Here is an 18,932-nt window from a genome sequence, read left to right as displayed (position 1 = left end):
AGTCCATTGCTACTTTTTCCCACGGGTGTTCTGGGATCTGTGTTGGTTGTAAAGGAATGGGTGCTTCAGCTCTGGCCGTGCATTGGCATGCCATGCAATTCCTTATCCATCGGTTCACTAATGCATCGAGGAAGGGGAACCATACATGGCAGTGTAGCTGTCGTTTGGTGTTGTCTGCTCCGCTGTGTCACTCGTGGGCTGTCTTGATTACATCTGACTGTAGGGCTGCTGGAATCATTAGTCTGCATCCTCTGAGGAGTATGGTTTTGTCTCTTACGGCCAGTTCCGTGTGGATTTTTGCTAGCCTCTCTAGTTCGTCTTCGTTTGCCCCTGGGTGTGTTGTCAATACTCTCCTGTAATCTTTCCACTTGTTGTGTTCCGTGAGGTGAATCGCCAATGCCATGGACGGATCTGCTGCTGATGCCAGGGCAATGGCTTCCAGTGATATTGCTGGTGGGAGTGCATTTGTGGTGACGCAACTTATGTATTCTATGTCGCCTGATCTCGGTGCCGGCTTTCCTGTGGGGTGTTTGGACAGATAGTCTGCTGGGTTGTGTTCACCCCCTGGGCAATGGATGATTGTGTAATCGTATTCTTGCAGGCGAATGCCCCATCGTTCGATTCTGGGGGGCATCTTTGTCTGTGGGTTCCCAAACAGTGAAAGTAGGGTCTGATGGTCAGTGACAGGGGTAAACCGTTTACCGATGATGAAATTGTGAAAGTGTTCACACGCCCAGACTGCGGATAGGCTCTCCTTTTCCGCTTGGGAGTATTCAGATTCTGGCGGCACGAGTGCCCTGCTGGCACATGCCACTACATGTCTCGGGTGGGTGTCGACTCTGTTGGTCTGTGCACCCAGCCCCACTGGGCTTGCGTCGACTACTATTTCAGTGTGCTAGTCTGGATCAAAGTAGGCAAGTTTCCTGGCCTCTGACAATGATTGCTTGATGGTGTCGAATGCTTCTTGACATTCCGCTGTCCAGGCAAAAAGCATGTCTTTCTGGAGTAGCTTCCGGAGCGGTTCTGTGATTGTGGCGTAGTGTGGGATATACCTCGCGCAGTATCCTGCCATGCCGAGAAACGACCTGACGTCCGCTATTTGTCTTGGTTCTTGGAGATTGAAGATTGTGGCAACTTTGTCGGGGTCAGAGGTCATTCCGTCAGCGGAGAAGATGTGGCCGAAAAATGTACGTTTGGCTTTGCTGAACCGACATTTGTCGACGTTTAGGGTGAGGCCTGCATCTTGAATAGCTTTGCATGTGGCACGGAGGGTGATCTTGTGTTCTTCCTTCGACCGCCCATACACGAGAATGTCGTCACTATAGTTCAGTGCACCTTTGATCAGACGGATGATTTGTCTGATGGCCTTGTGGAAAATTTCCTCGGCAGATGATATGCCGAAGTTTAAGCGCTTATAGCGGAAAAGGCCATTGTGCGTGGCAAAGGTGGTGATTCCTCTCGATTCTGGATGAAGTACCATCTGGTGGTATCCCTGATTTAGGTCGAGTTTTGAGAAAAGAGTGGACTTGTTTAGTTGTACGATCATGTCTTCTATTCTGGTGCCTGGGTGGCGCTCTCGCTGGATGGCGGTATTGGCTATTCGCATGTCCAAGCACAGTCTGAGTCGTCCTTCTTTCGGTACAAGTACTAACAGGGAGACCCAGGGGGTCGGGCCCGTAGCTGGCTCAATTATCCCATCTTCTAGGAGTTGTCTGAGTTCGGCAGACACTGTGGCTGGCAGGTGGAAGCGAACCCTCCTTGGATGTTGCGGTACAGGTCGGACCGTGGGATCAATGTGGAGTTTTACAGAGCCACCTTTTAGTTTTCCTAAGCCATTGCAAATGCGTGGGAATTCCCTTACGATGGTGTCTTTCGACATAATCTCCTAGTTGGAGGTTGAACACGTTGTCTCTTGTCTCGTGCGTTGGCACTGTTGTGCAGATTTTGTCACCTTCTTGGACATGGATGTCAATGAGTCCTAGACAGGATGCGGTTCTATAGCTAAGGAGGCATCTCCCTTTAGTCGGACTGCAAATGACGTGGATGTCTGTCGTCGTGGAGTGGTTGACGTGGATGAGTCGTCGACTGAAAAACCCAACCGTTTGTAAGGGTGTTGCAGCGCCCCATTGGTATATCTTGGAGGCAGATGGTGTCAAGGCTGGTTTGTCAGGAATTTGGTGGAACTCTTTCTCTCCCATTATGTTGACAGTGGCCCCTGAGTCGACCAGGAAGCAGAATTGTGTCCCTCCAATTTCTACCAGTATCTTGGGTGCTTCACGCGCTTCTCCTTCATCCATGATGAGATTGACGTATTCGTCTTGCGGGTATTGGTCATACTGATCGACCTCAAAGTCGAGTTTTTGTTGGTCTGCTTCATAATAGGCCTGGTGTGTTGGGGGTCCATCGTATTCATCTCTTATGTGAGACACCTGTTCGTGTCCCTCATTTGCTTGGTCTTCATCAGTCGGGTAGATGTCCTCAACTACTCTGACATATCTTCTCGGGTTCTGGTGATAGGGGCGTGTTTGGTATGTTTGAGTTTGCGGGTTCCTGTTGGTCGTTTTGAAATGTGGGGCAACGGGTGGCCTTTGCGTCAGAAACGGTCTACCCTCTCTACAGACCGACTGAAAATGGCCCTCTCTGCCGTAGTTGCCGCACCTCTGTGACAATGCGGGACACGTCCCTGCATGGGGAAACGCCATCCCACAGCGGTAGCATTGGCGTTGGGTTCTCGGTGTCATTGAGTAGTTGGGATTGGATGTTCTTTCCATTGTTCTGGTGGCATTGGATTGCATTGCTGCTATCACTTCGTTCTTGTCTTGTTTCATCACGGTGGTGCCCGCTATTTGTGTGACTTGTTTGTCAACCCTTTCTAGCTATCTCGCTTACTTCTTCTATGGTGATCAGCTTCTTGAGGAGTTGCCTTTTTAGGGTCTGGGATACGCATCCTTCAATTACTCTCAGCCGTATGGCTTCATCAAGTGAGAACGCATGAAATTGGCAATTCGCTCCTTTTATTCGTAGGCGAGTGATGAACTCGTCAATGGTCTTGTCGATCCTTTGTGTGCACTGATTTTTTATTCAGTGCCGCAATTAGTGCTGGGAAGTCAGCTTGTTCAGCCGTTGGAATGGTTTTCAGCAGGACTTTGATGTCATTTCCTGCTAGGTTTAGAAACATGCTGCGCAGTCTCGGTGACTTTTCCTTCCCTGCGGCATTTATGAGGGTATTAAAGTCTTCTAGCCACTCAACCAACCTCGGGCACTTGTCCGCTTGTGGCAACATGGAGAAAGGGGGTGGCATGCGCCATGCCGTGGCTGCTGTGTTCCCCGTAGGAGGTGGAGGGGTTGGAGCTTGCTGATCTTGAGGTGAGCTCATGGTGGTGGTGAGCGGGGTGGGTTGCCTCTGTTGGTCGTCTCGAATGGGGCCCCCTGTGGCTGCAGCAGGTGTGGTATCTGAGGGGGTTGCAGGTGGATGGACTTGTGCCTGCTGTATTATGCTGTGGCTGTCGGTGCAGGGGTATCACCCACCATTCACAGGAGTCTGCTGGGCCTTCGTTGCGACCGCTGGCGGTTTGCCGTGCAGTCAATGTATGATGGGGATTTCCCGTGCACCCTGGACCAGTCGTTTGTGCTGGCATGGAAATGTTGCTGGAGGATGGGCCACGTGAAGTTGGAATCTGCCCTGGATTGAGATGGTATTGGGCCTGGGATCAGGTGTGCTGCTGCACACGTGGCTTGCACATGTTCCTAGTGGACAAGGAGGAAGGCGGCCCCAGGCTTGGCTGGCCGCTGGTGGCGCACGTGTAATTTCTCTCGTGGCCGGATGCAGAGAGGAGGGAGGGAGGGCCTGGGATCAGTTATCCGCCGCTGCAGGCCAGGATCGAGCCGCAGTGTGGAGGAGGAGGGCGGGTCAGGGATGACACACGCCGGCGCTATAAGGCGGGCCGGGATCGGTCCATTGGATGTGGGAGGAGGAGGCGGGCCTGGGATCAGGTGCGGGCGCCAGTGGGCTGGAAGTGCCTGCGGCGTGTTTCTGAGCGGGATCGCTGTCGGGATATGGAGGAGGAGGAGGACTCGGCGGTCCTGGAAAGCACCTCGTCGCCAGTTGTTAGGCCAAGATGGGCCGATGGAAGAAGGACAGACACGCTGAGGTTGTGCATACGTCTTGCTTTATTCATAGCACAACAAAAACTGCCCCATCAACGTTCCCTCCCCCTTACGGTCTTCGTCATGTGATGCTGCTCACGTGACTCTGAGTATGTCTCTTAAGGAGACACTCGCATCGTAACAGTTCCTAATGTAACTCTTTCCTTGCTTTCTCAAACACTGCATGAGGCCTACGATGTGGTGGCTCGCCTGCACGTCATCCAACCTCGTAGATTACCTTATGAGCCCTGTTTTTCTGACACATTGAAGGCAGCACGGCTCAAGTTAAGACAGGCCGAGCGCAAATGGCACAAGGCCTATGATCCCATATTTAAGGGACAGCATAAAACCTGCTTTACAGCATATATGCTGGCTATTAAATCAGACAAAATGATATATAACTGACTAAGAAGATTGAATCTTCTCTATGCCAATCCAACGCCCTTTTTTCCATAGTTAATGCCCTCTCTTCTTCTGTCAAAGTGACGCCTAGCATTATTCCTGCGCAGGATTTGTGTAATGCTCTCTCTCGCTACTTCTTGGATAAGATTGAGACAATTCGCACCAATATAACCTTATCACTGAGCACTCTTCTGATTACTGGGAACAACTTTCCAGAGATTATAGATTCTGATGACTTATTGAGATGGTTGTCTTTTCCAATGTTCTCAGAAGAGATGGTGTTGGCGGCTATCCATAAGCTTAAGTCATACTCTCCGTCTGATGCGGTTCCTCTTACTATTAAGAAAAGGATCTTCCCTGACATTCTTATGGAGATTACAGCAGCTATTAATGACTCCTATCAGTCTGGACTAGTGCCGCCGGAGCACAAAGCTGCAAGGTCATTCCTCTCCTGAAAAAGCCTACTCTGGATCCCTCTGTTCTATCTTACTTCCGCCCGTTTTCTCCCCTTTCTCACAAAGCTCCTTGAGGCCTGGTGTCACCTTTACTTTCTACTTTTCTTGAATCTTCTCATCTTCCTGACCCCGCTCAGTCTGGTTTCAGGCCTGGCACGGGTACCGAGAGTGTTCTGGTTTCTGTCCAGGAAGATATGGCCAGGCCGGTAGACACAGGTGGGGTGGGTGCCCTGATTTTACTTGATCTGTCAGTGGCATTTGACACTAACCCATCCTGCTGTCTTGTCTTGCCCAGATGGGTATATCTGGTCAAGTGCTGGCCACTTCGTTCCTGGCGGACCACACCCAGACCCTTGCATGACTGCTTTTACTTCTGCTCCTTGCCACCTCAGTTGGGGGTCCCCTAGGGCTCCTCCTTGTCTATGATTCTCTTAACATCTATATTTGGGCACTTGTGTGTCTCATCCACTCCTTTGGCGTCAGGTGTTACTCCTATGCCGCCGACAACCAGATCCTGATCCGTTTAGATCTTGATCAGGCTGAGGTGTCATTGTGCCTGCGGAGATGCCTGTCTGCTGTAGGGGAGTGGATGAGCCACAACTGGCTGAAATTGAACTGAGACAAGACTGAGGTTTTGGTGGTGGGCTGTCCCTCCAATTCTTCACTTTGTGTGTCTTCTTTCTGGCCTTCCTCCCTTGGTTCCAGTGGAGAAGGTAACAAATCTGGGTGTAGTTCTATCTGCATCTTTATCTATGAACACCCAGGTTGCGGCTGTTTGTCAGATGGGCAATTTTCATCTGAAAGTGTTAAAAAAAAGTACTCCTTTTGAACTCTGCCCCTCTTTGTCCGCCGGTGGTAGCAGCTATGTTGCTGTCCATGTTGTATTACTGTAACTCCCTGTACTCGGCACAACCTAAGGGCCTGATCTGGCAGATGCAGCGCCTACAAAATTGGGCAACCCTTGTTGCTACTAATACACCCTACAGGGCTCATATCTCACCAGTTCTTCGCTCTCTTCATTGGCTCCCCGTCGCCCAACAAATCAGCTTTAAGGCATTGTGTATTGTACATCGGGCGCAACATAACCAGTGCACAGAATTCCTCAGAGCCAAGTTTACATGCTACTGCCCTAGCCACTGTCTGCGTTCTGCTTCGTCCAGGCAGCTTTGTGTACCCTCCTTTTGTCGTGTGCGGATTGCTGGCTGCACTTTCTCCGTAGCAGCTGCTCAGCTCAGGAATGAGCTCCTGCTGGCTATAAGGAAAATGTCAAATCATCTTGACTTCAGAAAGGCTGTCAAGACTTACCTGTTTTAGCGGGTCTCAATCGGGTGTGTGCCTTGCCCCCTAATGCCAAGATACCTTCGGGTGAACGTGCGCTTAAGAAGTTCTTTTAACATAACAGTGTCAATGAGGAATGTGTGTGCGTCCACCATCACTAAGTACTCTGGGTGCCTCACTGCCGTCTTGTGCCCCATATCTGAGGTTTACAAATTTGTTAGGGAATTCTGGGTCTTGTCTGTATGAAAGTTCATCCTGGTTTGCATATGGGTCATCTGAGTAGCCATAGGCATCCGTATAGTACTCTGATCGTGTCAGCGGGTCACACGTGGGTGTATCTCCATATTCTATTCTGTGTTACATTGTTCTCACAATCCTCCTTGGCTGTTGTGGATAGGACTGGGTCCGTCTCCACGGTAGGGCTAGTGGGATTGGTCTATATAGCTGTCTCCAGTTGAGTTGTGTCGCCTGTTGCCTGTGTGTTGGCGGGAATGGCCTCCCTTCTCGGCAGACTCCCTGGAAATGTCCTTCTTTCCTGCACCTGTAGCACCATTGGGTCATTGCAGGGAAAAAGCTGTCCACGGTGACAGCATAGCCTCTGGGGGCATGGACCTGGTTTTACCTGTGAGTATCCTTCCCTCTGCGGCCCCCTCGGTGGTGTCTGGTAATCCATTGTGTTGCTTTCCCCATCCTTGCCACTGGTAAGGGATGCTACTGTGTCGTCCCTATCTGTTTTCTTCTTCAGGGTCTCTATGGCAGAGGCCTGTATCTCCACCCTCTCATGTACTCTCGCCATCTCCATCACCTCATTGATTGTTAAAGGCTTCTTCAGAAGCTGTTTGCAGAGCACTGATGATGTGCACCCTTCGATGAAGCTGAGTCTAATTGCTTCATCGTCCGAAAAAGCAGAAAATTGGCAGTGAACTAGTTTTTGGCATAGCCTTGTGATGAACTCCTCTACTGTCTCATGAGATGCTTGATGGCATTGATTGAGCACATAGTGTTCATAGTCCCTATTTGGTTGTATCACCAGCTTCTTGTCTAGGGCTGCCAGGAGGGCCTTGTATGTGTCTCGGTCTTTAGCCGGGATGGTTCTGATGATGGCATTTACCTCTATCCCCGCCAAATTCCCAAAGATGTCCTTGAGAACCGGCTACTTCTCTTCCCCCATCACCTTAAGGAAACCAGTTAAATCGTTGACCCACACCGTTCATCTGGGTCCTCTATCCGACTGTGGTTGGAGGCTGAACGAACGGGGCAGGTTTCCTCAGAAATGCAGCACTGCCAGTGGTGTGTAGTGGCACGCCCTACCCTCTGCTGGGTGTAAACTTGATATTAGGTCTGCTTCCACCGTCTCTGGCGGGTCTCTTCAGGTGTCACAGTGGTTGCATCACAGAGTTGGGGTCGGTGGATTTCCTTTGTCTGAATGTGCGGGCACTTTCTCCCACTCTCTTTCTGATCATAGCGCTGATGGGCTGGGTTTAACAAGCACGGACTGCTGGGAAGGACGCTGGGGCACTCGCGCAGCAAGAAAGGGCTGCTGCTCCAAAAGACGCTGTGTGGCGGGCAAGGGGACACACACACACACACACACACACACACACACACACACACACACAGCGTCTGCGCACCAGTATAAATGAGGACAAACGATCTTTGTTTACCCTCGTCGCCAGTTGTTATAGCCCTCAAATCTCCATGCACACAAGGACGACCGGACATGTCATAAATCAAACTATCCTTATTCTTAACTGCCTGCCTCTTCCTCCCTGAGGCCCTTCATCTTCCTCCCACATTGTCTCTCCCTCTTAACATCTTCAGTCCATGCTGCCTTTTTCCTCCCGAAACTATGGTCTGTGCCTTGGGTTCCTGCGGGAAAAGTTCCTTCCTTATGGTCCCTCTTGCTCTCTTCCTTCCACTTCCTTGCATTTGATACAAATCCCTTGCATTCACCCCTCGAGATCGGGGGGACGTGCCTCCTCTGTGGTGGCCGCTAGGCTATGGAACTCTCCCCTGCTGGACCTACATGCTACACAAGATTATCTCCACTTTTGCCATGCCTTGAAGATCCTTCACTTTTAGTATTCTTCTTTCTTACTAGTTCTTTCATTGTTATGTGTTTTGTCTGTCTGCTCCGCTCCTCTACTGCCCACTTTCCATTAGCACCATGATGCCCTCGTTGGTGAAGGTGCACTTTATAAGCAACTGAAATAAATACATACATTCCCAAGTACAGGTTCGTATAAAACCCAGGAGCTGCCTGTTACATTTAGTTAATCATTATGATTCAATATCAATTTGGGGAATGCAGGTGATAGTGGAAAAGGTTTGTGGCAATTGACAGAGAAGCTATACATTCAAGATATTTCGGTTAGTTGCTTGTTAATAAAAACAAATATTTTAACTAATGCAAGTGTAACTTTTTGTTGGTGAAGTCTTTGAGAGATTGATGTATACAATTTAGTCTGGTACTTCTTGAATGCTGAAACTGAAAATTGACCTGATCTAGCCTTTAACAGGTTTCCTCTTAAAATACCTTTTGATTTTCCCAGACAAACTTTAGAAACCATTATGTTGCATTTTGAGGAGCTCAATGTACACGGAGGACTTTTGTTTTATGACGTCTTTAAATAAATACCTTATTAGACATCAACGATATTATGATAGATGTATTTCAAGGTAAAGAATACTTTGCTATAAATGAAGTACTAGGATTTATGTAAATATTATTTCTGTTATGTAATCTTAATGACATTGAAGGAGTTGGTATTTAATGTCATTAATTACTCTTATAAATAAACCATGTCATTTAATTTTTCAAATCTCAAAAAACCTACATTTTAAAAACTGTTAGGAAACTATGAAAACACTCAATGAGACCATGGGTACTTCATGAAAGGCATGTCAAATACATATGTAGGACACCTCTTTCACATAGAAATATCGTGAAACATCAGCTTATACTCTATCCAGTTCTGGAACAATATGCACAGCATTTGTCTTCTCTAAATCTAATTAGCAGCACTGCCAGGACTGGATTTGCTTATTAACCCTTACATGTACATGTCTTTCTTGGTGATAGATTCATTGATCTAAAGGTAAGGTGACCATTCCATGCATACTCTTCTTTCACCTAATTCTCTGCAGCCGAATAGAGCGCAGGACATACACAGAGAGCAATCTGTGAAGAATTGCCACATGGCAAGGGTACATTAAGCCAGGATTTTTTAAAATTAATTAATAAAATGATGTGGGTAATTCCATCTGTGAAAGGATTATCTGCCAATCAGATTCCCCTTTCATAAGCTCCCTAACAAAAATATATCATACTCATTTGCCCTGCTGCATCAGTAGCCTGATCTGCAGCACCTGCTCTCCAGTTGCACAGAGCAGTTTCAGAGGTCACAGCTGCAGTGACAGCCTGGCCTCTTCATGGCAGGAGCTGCATTTGAGATATACACCCTTCTGCCAAAACACCATAATTATGGGGATGAGGTCTTGGTGGCAGAATAATCTTTAAATACAAGCCATACCAATAGTTATGCTAGGGTGGAAGGTATTTCTCATAATTATTACTGCTACAGCAATTTGATATCACACATGTGTCAGCCCTGTGAGCCCAGCTCAGTTGTGAAAGGATTCTGTGTCATCTTCCAAGGCAATCTGCTCTTGCCACTGCTGGCATGACTGTAGCCCTGTTGAGTGCCTCTCTTTGTTCCTTTGTGAGGGCATGTAACACTTCCACAGAGAGACAGCAGATTCTGCCAGCCACACTGCTGACCAAGCCCTCACTGTGTTGCACTGTGTTGCAGGATGCCTGAAGGTTTATGGCAGCCTCCCCCTTGTTGAGAGCCCGGGAAGAGGGCTTGTCTTGTTCCTGAGACTGTAGAGTGGGACTAACAGCTCCTGAAAGCCAAAACTGCCAGGGTTCCTGCCACTTCACTGTTGAACCACTGCGAATCGTGAGTTGAACATGTCCGAGCTAGATTGAACCACCAGGACCCTCTGGAGCTGCCTTTATCCATTACTGTTATTTGTTCTACTGCCCCACACGTTCAAACCCATTTGCCACTGCACAGCACCATCAGAAAGCACATTGTGAAGTACGCTGGATTCGCACTGATCTAACTATTATCTAACTATTATTTTCGAACCTGCAGCTTCTTCATCACCGAACGAGACCCTGATCAAACTGATCCCGGTGTTCTTTCCGAACTGTGTCCTTCGAGCCCTCACATCGAACAAATGAATCTCTGCGTCCCATCATCAGCCCGCCCGGCTACCGTCAAACCTCGACCTCTGAACGGAGCTTGACATCTTCCACAATCTGCATCGCTTGAGTAACCTTTTGAACCACAGCTGTCTTCAGTTTGACCCATCTTCGACATCTGCTTGCGAATGAACCACTTTGACAGCCACCTTTTCGTACTGCATTGAACCGCTGAACAGCACTGAGAAGCCTGGTTCACCATTATCGAACGTCCAAGACACTGCAAAAGTATGATTGACTGATAACTACCCCCAAGTTGGCTAGGTCACATTAATCCCTTGTTGCAGCTCAAGAACTAATCCTTTTGAACATTGTGGCTTTTATTGACTTGTCTCCCCCTTTTCATTATCCAGAGTGCTGCATCTTGCTATTTTGCATATTCTGTGTACTTTATACAAGAGTAGTAGTTTGTAGTGTTTTCTATTGACTTACTATTGTACACAGTGCGTTTAATTAAAGCATATCTATTTGTTTAGAATCTTGATTGAACATTCCTTTATTTTGGACTGTTATGCTTCACTGTTTGGGTTGCACACTCTCGCCCCTCTGAAGAGTATAGCTGTTCCTTGCCCCACGTTACCACAACAGACGAAGGAGGTATATCTCTTAGCTGTCCCTGTTTTACCTTTATGATTGTGTTGGCTCTTGGTTTGTAGAAGTGTGAGGGCTAAGTAGGCCTCTTCTCATCCTTGAACTCGTGCAGGCCCGAAGCCAATTCGTCACAGGGACATACATCTAGTGAGCCCCATGTTCCGCTCTAGTTCATTTAAAGCAGCAGTAGAAGCTTCGCCATCATAGCAAAGGAGCGGCGGTGTTGTCCAAAGGCCAAACTGTAAACATATGGAAGGATTCACTGGCAGAGGCACTAAGAGAAAAGAAAAACAGGCCAAACAAAGTTCTTCAGTCTAGACAAAAGGGCAGAAACCAGGGTAAAGGAATGCTGGTGGGGTAAGGCACTGACTTGGTGGGAGGGTTTAGAACCTTTAAAGAGGGAAGAATAGGTCCCCTGCGACCAGGCTGATCCAGCAGAGGAAAATGTCCAACGTCCTTATTTTCAGATATCATGGAACCTCTCCTGGAGAATCCTTGGGAGGAGGGTTCAGCCCACTCTTCGCTTCGCATGCCGCAAGAGATGAGGGATGGCCAGTCTTCATTGTCCTAGTCCCATCTTCACCCGAAGGCAATTGGATTGCAACTAGCTGGATCAGAGGACATCCAACTTTCAAGATTACAAGCCGGTCAATTTGCAGGGGTTGAGTTGGAGGTTTCTGCTCATACTTTTAGAATCAAGACTACATGTTGTCCCAGAAGAACAATTGATGCTCAAAGAACAACCGATTGTAACCAAGGATGGGAAAAACAAAAGTAACTAAAGGAGAAAAGGTGATGAGGGCACTTGGGAAGGGTGACAACTGGCAGCTGGCAGAAAGGATGGTGAGAGGGGACCAGAGCATCAGGAACTGCAGGAGGTGAGTTGGCCAAGGGCACTGCGCCTACCACAGAAACAATACCTGTGAAGAAATGACCCACAGAATAAGATTCTGATCCAATCATGTGTGGTTCTACCATGTTACATTGTCTAAACTGTTCTACTTGGGCTCTGGCTTGGGTTGTCCTACTCAATCTTCATTTGTTGTAGAAGGCTCTCTCTGGACTGCAGGCAACACATTGACTCTCAAATCACTAACATGGAAAAAAGTGTGCATGGCAGCTGTGATTTCAGCCATATCCACTGATGAAATACGTGTGTTCTTGGTAAAGGACACATAGGGTTTCGTTTCCATGTATGGTGGGGTACAGGTTGTGCAGGATTTTCTGTTAGTGTTGTGTTGGGTGTTGATTGTGAGGTGTTGGGGCACAGAAGGCAGTGCAAATTCAGGCCACTTGCCCTTTCCTAGACTTGGGTTTACAAGGGTTTACAATGGCTTGCAAGCATTATGTGGTAATGCCCTCTACTCATGGCTGTCTTGGCAGACCCAGAATTTCAAAAAGGGACAGTCAACATAACAAAGCAGCAACTTGCAGGGTGAGGGATTAGCAGGGATGAAAGGTCCTTGATGTGACAATGGTGAATTATTGGGGTAATGTACATGCTGCCGAGATGTGCGATCAGACTGACACAGGTTTCAATTCTAGTAACATAGCTTGGAAGGTTAATGTATCTGCTGCAAAGATCTGCACATGGCATGCAAGTCACAGTCCATTCACTGCCTGGTCACAAAGACCCTCATTATGAATAAGTCAACAGTTAAAACAGGGTTCTTTTTAAAATCAAATACCACCTATTTTTTCTGCATACCTGATTACAAGCTTATAGGGAAATGAATCTCATGCATTATTCCTGTAACACTACCTGTGGTAAATACGACATTTGGTTGTGTTTAACCTCACAAATCTGCATAAAAAGTGGAGATAATAATATCAAAAAATTCCCCATATGACATATGATTAAAATGGTCAGCACTAATAGTACAAGCAACGCTTAACCTGCTGTTAGAAATTGTTGATACTAAAAGGCACAAACAAAAAACGAAAGTGTTTAAAAAGCAAGGCTTTATTTCACGTAAATAATACAAATGTTCACCATTGAAACATGATGTGATTTGAAACAGCATAACCATTCAGCGCTCCGCGCATAGTTGTTGTACGACTAAGCACCAACAACAGCTTCTCAGAACAAGACCAGAGCAGGCCCAAGACTACCTGCAGCACAGCAGAATACACAAGAAAGGAACTGTATTACTCTCCCCCCTGACAACCCTGTGTCACTCACGTCCCCATCAATACCCTTTCAACCTCACATTAGTCTATATCACTCACATCCTCCTCTATCACTCCCATCCGCATGTATCACTACCATACCCCTCTATCACTTTCTTCTTTCCCATCTCCACTTTCATACCATACCCCTGTCATTCTCCTCTCTCATCCCTGCTATCCCTCATGCCCCATGAAATTTGCATTTCCATTGCCCCAAATAACTCTTCTCATTCCTGTATCTCTCTCTCTCTTCACTCCTCTCATCACTCTCCTCGCCTCCTGTACCACTCTCCTCAACCCACCACATCATTCTACTCACCCCTTTTGATCCTCTTGATGCCATAATGAATCACTCTCTTCACCCCGTATCACTTTCCTCACCCCGTGCAACTCTCCACATTCCTGTGTCACTCTCCTCAACCCCACCACATCACTCTACTCACAGCTGCATCACAATCCTAAACCTCTTATCACACTCCTCATGCCATTATCACTCTCTTCACCCCTGAATCACTCCCCTAATGCCTCTTGTCACTTAACTCATCACTCCTATCAATCTCCTCATCCACATAACTCTCCTCACTCCATTACCCTATCACTCTCCTCAACCTATCCCATTCACTCTCACTCGATCACCTAATCACTTGCCTCACACCAGCCTCATCACCCTCAACAATTTGGTAAATTCAAACCTAAGTGTTATTTAAATTGCTGCAAACCTCCATTCTGTGCTTTTTTAGTGCTCTTTGGCAAATTCAAATCTAGCTGTGTTTTTAAATCATCCGCTTCTTTCGGCTATTGCCGACACCTATGTCAGCGCTACTTTCAGACAAATAGTCACTGATATCCTCTTTTCTGTCCCCTATCCAGACCTTTGAACTCTGCATCTTATCTCCACTCTCTCCCCTTCCTCTTCCTCATCCATTAATGGTGGCACTAGATGGGAAGTTCTCTTGGTGAGCTTCTCATCCTCAAGGTGCATCATTAATGTCTATCACAATGGCACTGTCATGGCTCAGGGCCCTCAACTCAATTGCCTCCTCTTTGACCGGTGTTTGCTGTCTCTCATCAACTTCCTTCCCACTCCTGCTATCCCTCTTTCCTCTCTCTCAGCACTTCCCTCACCACCTCTGACCGGTGTTTCCACCCCCCTATACCCTAACTCGGAAATCCATCAACGGTGGTTACCGGCTTCACCTCGCCACAATTAATGCGTATTCTGCTATCAAAGATTCTTCTGACATCTGCCTCCCTTGTGTAGACTTTGATCTCAACGTTCTCGCTCTCACCAAGACGTGGTTCAATGTCAGCTCAGTCACTGCTTTTCACTCCCTTCTCCCTAATGGTTACAAGATCATCTCAAAGCCTCGTCCCAACCGTGCTGGTGGTGAAGTAGCCTTGATCTTCCCAGAGAGGGTCCCTTCTTCTCTCATACCCACCCAGCCATACTCCTCCTTTGAAAGCCTGGTCTGCAAGCTTTGCATCTCTCCTACTTCGACCCTGACCATTGCCACTATCTACCGACCCCGGGCCCTATCTCCTCTTTCCTTTTAGAATGGGCTGATTTCTCCTCCTCTATCCTGACTTCCACCTCTAAACTCCTCCTTCTGGGTGACTTTAACATCCACCTTCATTCTTCAATCATGGCCTCCACTCTCTTCTGTTATCTATCCACCTCTCTCTCCCTCTCTTTTCTCCACTCTGGTGCTGCCCACTCCACTGGACACACTCTTGATGCCATCATCCATACTGATCTTTTGTTCTCCACCCCTCTCTCCACTCCTCTCTCCTGGTCTGATCACTTCCTCCTCTCCTCCCACCTGGAACCTCTCGGCCCTCTGACCGAACCTCCCCCAGCTCTGCCAGCCTCATTTTCAGAGATCCGTCTCAAGTGTCAGTTGCTGCATTCGCTTCCACCTTCATCTTACCCCTCCTCCCACTACTTGATCTCCTCCCTCCTCCCACTACCGATTCAACCACTGACTCTGCTCGCAACAATCTCCATCTCGCTATCACTAACACTCTTGATATTCTCGCCCCTGTCATGAGAATCCATCTGAAACCTGTCACCAAGCGTAACACTTGATACGATTCTGATCCAGCAGTCCTGAAACGTAAGTGCAGAGCTGCTGAACGGATGTAGCAGACCTCGAGCTCATCCTCTGATAAACTGGCCTGTCGCCTTCTCCAAAGGCAATATCGTCTCTCCATTCACTCCAAGAAGAGAGCTCACATTCAGGGCTGAATCTATGGAGCTTCTAACAACACAGTTGAAATCTTTAAAATCTGCAAGGAACTAGCCAATCCAGTTTTAGTCTCTACCTCACCTCTTCCCTCCCAGGCCCTCTGCACAGAACTGGCCACCCACTTCACTGCTAAAACGCAGGACATCCTGAGTTATCTCTCTTCCTCCTCCCCCTTCCTCATCCACTCTTTCTTCCTTCTCTCCTATCATATCAGACAAGGTCACTAGTTGTCCGCTCTATGAAGGTCTCTTCCAAACAGGTCTCCCCCTGTTCTTGCAGCACTATTAAGGGCAACATCGGCAACCTTGCCCCTGCACTTACTGATTTCTGCAATCACTCTCTTGCCACTGGGTCTTTCCCCTCCTCCCTCATGCACTTCCTTGTGCCCCCCCTTCTGAAAAGGCCTTCTGCTGACCCCTCGTGTCTGACTAACTACCACCCCATCTCTATCACTCCCTTCCTTGGGAAGCTTCTGGAGAAGCTGGTCTTCCTCCAACTGAAAAAGTCTAGAAACATTTATTAATAAACGTCCTATGCCACATGTAGTATCGACCACCTTTTTGCTAGAATGCACAGCCTAGTTCTTCAAAAATGTTTTTTCAAGTTTGAAAATACATTTTTCCTGTAAACAAAGGGTATGGTGATGGGCTGTTCCTTTGCTCCAAGTCTGGCCATTTTATATAAGGCCATATTAGAAGAACAAAAGATCTTTTGTGAATCTAATCCTTTTTTCTCCAAGATTGGCCTCTTTTGCAGGTACATTGATGACATCTTTACTATCTGAAACGGTTCAGAGAATGCTCTCTTCTATCTAATCCTTTTTTCTCCAAGATTGGCCTCTTGTGCAGGTACATTGATGACATCTTTACTATCTGGAACGGTTCAGAGAATGCTCTCTTTGACTTTATGGTATGGCTTAACAATCTGGACTGTGATTTAAGATACACACATGAGTCCAACTCGGTATCCATCAATTTTCTTGATTTACACATTTTTCATAGGGTAGGACAACTGGCGACGGAATCATTTCGGAAATGGACCAAACATGATACTACTCTTCATTTCTCCAGTCAACATCCACCAAGTTAAATTAATAATCTTCTGTGTGGTATTTTTCTCTGATTTAGGAGAAATTGCACAGATGTTAATTTCTTTCATCAGTATGCAGAGATCCAAAACACTCCATGCCCTTGGTTACCCAAAAAACTATTGAACCAGTGTAGAAAGAGGGCACGATATCCCAATCAGGAGAAATTGCTTTGAGAATTCAGAAAGAGTTGATAAATCGAGGCCAGTATGTGTACTGATATTTTGTAAACAAGCTCAAGCGATCAGGTGTTCTATATTGGAAAAGTGGCATGCACTACAGACTGCAGAATATTGATTTGAAAAACCTTTGGTTTCTTATAAAATAGCCAGATGCCTGACACACCAGCTAGTTCGAGCATCCAAGACTCTGCTCCCAGAAAATCCCATATTGAATGTGATAAATAGACCTGTTATTGGGCATTTTGCTTGCAATTCCTGCACTGCATGGAAACTCTCGAAAAAAGTACAATCATTTGATGCTGTTAATCGTACATGGCACTTGAGATCGTTTATGACAAAAGTTCCAATGTAATATATGTGATTGTCTGCTTATGTGATAAAATCTACATAGGTAATACCAGTCGGCATGGTCCATGTAAGAATTACTGAGCACCGCTCTAAGATAGAGACTAAGAATGAATTGTCTCCTTTGGCAGTCCACTATAGTGAACAAGGACACTCTGCTGATGGCTCAGCATGGTTCTGTGTTGACAAAGCAACAGCAACTAACAGTCCTGACATTGCTCGGAAACTCATTGTTCGGAAACCTACATTTAAGGAGCAATTGTGGATGTTCAATTTAAAAACCATTGAACTTGTCTAAACACGCTTGAGGGTTAGTTACCCACACATGGTTAGGTTTGGTATGGCTTAGCCGTGACTTTTTCAATTTGTTTTACAATATTTTAAGGATCTTTAAAACTCCCTCTCCCGTATTAATGCATACCGTGGAGTGTTTGCAGTTCGTATTGGTGTCTTGGGCGACTGAGCTTTACTCCCTTTGGTGTAACCTTTCTTACTACTGTGTTTTCATGGTTATTTCATCCCTTTTGGCTACCCAAGGTTTTTGGCCAGTCGCTCATCTTCATTGATGATTTTGAAATGCTGTCCATTCTGTCTTTTGTTTCCATTCTAAGGTGATGCCAGCATCTTCAGCTCCGTTTTCATGCCTCATTTCTTAGTTCTTTTTCGTGATTGATAGTGACACAATTCCATACGGGTAAGCTCCATCATTACTGACTTTGTAGCCCATTTAGGTAATCCCATGTGTACTTGAACTAGAACTTGTTCTTTTTTTGTTCTGCAGTCTGAGATATGACAGTAGACTCTTTTCTGTGACTTTTTGGATAACTGATTTACAACAGGTAGGTTTGGCTCCGATATCTTGCTTCTGTGGTGTCCCTCAAAGGTATTGGGCTCCAGTCATGTGGTGATCTGCATGTGGGAATGGGGGTGTCCTCATGCTTTGATGAACTGTGGGAATTATTTTTCCCGTTGGCTCATTTGAGATTTATACTGCACTTGGTCGGGTATTATTGGATTAAATTGTTGGAAATTATTAGGTTGGACATGTGCCTTCAGGAATGTTTTTGCATTTTGTATTTATAGTGTTTTGCTTTCCCCTGGTGGAGACATTTTGAACAACTATACGTCCATACCAGTTGAGATTTGTTTACTACGGGGTTCTTGAAACTTTTGGGAACCCTGGGTTTGGACTGAAGATGCACCCATGAAGTTCTACATTGCAAATTATGTGCTCTTTTGTGTAATTGTATAATTGAATTGTGGATGAATTTGGATGTGTGTGATTGGTATGGTTGAGTAGCTTTTTGTATAATTGACACTATAGGTAGGTGTTTGATCATTTATTTTGTTAATAGTGGGCGGTTCATTTTATTGTCTTTGTTTTCTTTAAATTATTGTATGATTAATTTGCAAAGTTTTTATAAAATAAGAATCTTGAATAAAAAGTTGCTTGAATAACTATGACCTAGAATTTCTTTCAGTGTTTTTTTCTGCTCCCCTTTTTCTAGGTCTTGGGGATCCCTGGTTTTCCATTTTTCTCTTCCCTAAACTGACCCAGCATACTGAGCTTGTTGGTTGCCTGCAAGACCATCAATCTGGATTACGAGCATCCAGCAGCACGGAACTGCTCGCCTGAACACCCGTGAAGAATTGCTCGCATCTCTTGACTCCAACTCACCCGCTGTTCTCATTCTACTCAATCTCACATCTGCTTTTGACACGATCAACCACTCCATCCTCATAAAGCGGCTCCATGATACC

This window comes from Ambystoma mexicanum, chromosome 5q, assembly GCF_040938575.1.
Source record: "Ambystoma mexicanum isolate Mex_15411 chromosome 5q, UKY_AmexF1_1, whole genome shotgun sequence".
Taxonomy (NCBI): domain Eukaryota; kingdom Metazoa; phylum Chordata; class Amphibia; order Caudata; family Ambystomatidae; genus Ambystoma; species Ambystoma mexicanum.
This window is presented reverse-complemented; position numbering follows the sequence as displayed.